Here is a 1,808-nt window from a genome sequence, read left to right on the forward strand (position 1 = left end):
CCCGACCCCGCCGTCAACCCCGCCGCCCCCTCGCCGGAGTAAGCCGCCGCCTCGCCGCCGACAGTTTTTCTCGTAAAAACCGTTCGATTTTTCCGCCGGTTTTTCGTTCGGTTTTTTCTTAAAAAAAACCCTAGATCCATTTTTTTACGGTTTAGTTTATTTAGTGGACGTTCGTCCGTGCATTCATTTTAACGAACGGTTTTCGTCGGCTAGCCGCAGATAGCGAACGTTCGTTCGTTAGCCTATTCGTTAGTTTTTTCTTTTTCTCAGATTTTCCGCGATTATTTTTGATCGCGATTTCCGATCTGTTTTCCGTTCTAGTATAACTTTTCGCTCGTTTATCGGAATCAGGTGATTCAAGCGCCTAGAGTTTCGTCTCGAAACACTATTTCCGATTAACCAACTCAAACAAGTTTTTGCTACTGTAAAATTTGACTTAAGTCCAGAATAGTAAACAAAGTTTGTTTCTTTCGCCGTTTGATTTTCGTTGTTTCGTTTGTTTTGATTCTTGTTGCAAACCGGAGTTCTTAAGTTGAACTTTCTGGTTAGATCTTTATTTGAGTTTTACCTATGCATTAGACGAGTGCTTATTGTATGCTTTTTTGTTTGTGATAGAGTACCCGGAGTGCGCCGCTTGCTACTTCGAATCGCTAGGTTTCGCTGATCATCAACAAGGCAAGTAACACTTTGATCATACCTCCTTATTACCCAGTTTTATTGCATTAGATCAATCCTCAAACAATTGCATGATTAGGATCTGATGTATTATGTGGGTTTTGGGAAGTAGATGAGGTAGTACCTATTACCTGTTTTATTATCAAACCTTTGGGAGTTACTCTACATTTTCTTATTATGCCATGCTATGCTAGTAGACGTGGATTGGGTGAGTGTATCCATGACAGATGTGAGTTTGTTTAATTAATGGTTTATTTAAGGTGGCAACTTTAATACACATCTGGGTGGATTGAGGTACCTGGGTATTCCAGGATTGCCTGTTTTTTATGGACCGCCACCCAGGCTCATGCTAGAAACTTCCGTGTGCAGCCACAAGCTACTATGGGCTCTAGCATAGTTGATTAAGTCGTGCGAACTCTTATAGTGGTAGACTAGCAGATGTAGGAGAAAGTAGGTGTAATGGTCTACTGTAACGCCCCGGATCCGATGCGCCAGGTGTCTGCCAGTTATTCGCCGTCGTTGCCATGTCATTTGCTTGCGTGTTGCATTTTTGCCATGTCATCATCTGCATTTCATCTGCATGTTTTTCAAAACTTGCATTCGTTGGGGTTCCGCCGGTTCTCTCCGTTGTCCGTTCGGAGCCCAACCACACTCGCACGCGCCCGCAGCACCTCCGAAATATTATTTTATCAGTGGCATAAAAATGTTCTCGGAATGGGTTGGAACTTGGCATGCGGTCTTATTATAGTGTAGACAGAGCGCCTGTCAAGTTTTGTCGCATTCAGAGTCCGTTTGACTGCCAACCGTTAAACATAGCGGTACCGTTGCCAGCACCTTCGTTGGATGTTTTGGGTCTCCGAAAACCCTTCCCGAGCTGCACTTCTCTTCTCTCCCCTCAGCCCAAGCACTCTCTTCACAGCCCACCTAGGCCTGCCTAAACCCCCCCTCCGTTCCGGATCGTCAGATCGCGATCGAAGGCTCCGAAACGCTCCTAAAACCCCATCCCTAGTCCCCTTTTGCTATATATAGACCCCTTCCTTCCATTTTTGGGAACCCTAGCCCCTCCCCTACTTCCCAGCCACAGCCACCCCCTCCTCCTCAGAATCAGCACGCAGCCACCTCCATTTCTGCGC

Source organism: Triticum dicoccoides, chromosome 4B, assembly GCF_002162155.2.
Source record: "Triticum dicoccoides isolate Atlit2015 ecotype Zavitan chromosome 4B, WEW_v2.0, whole genome shotgun sequence".
Taxonomy (NCBI): domain Eukaryota; kingdom Viridiplantae; phylum Streptophyta; class Magnoliopsida; order Poales; family Poaceae; genus Triticum; species Triticum dicoccoides.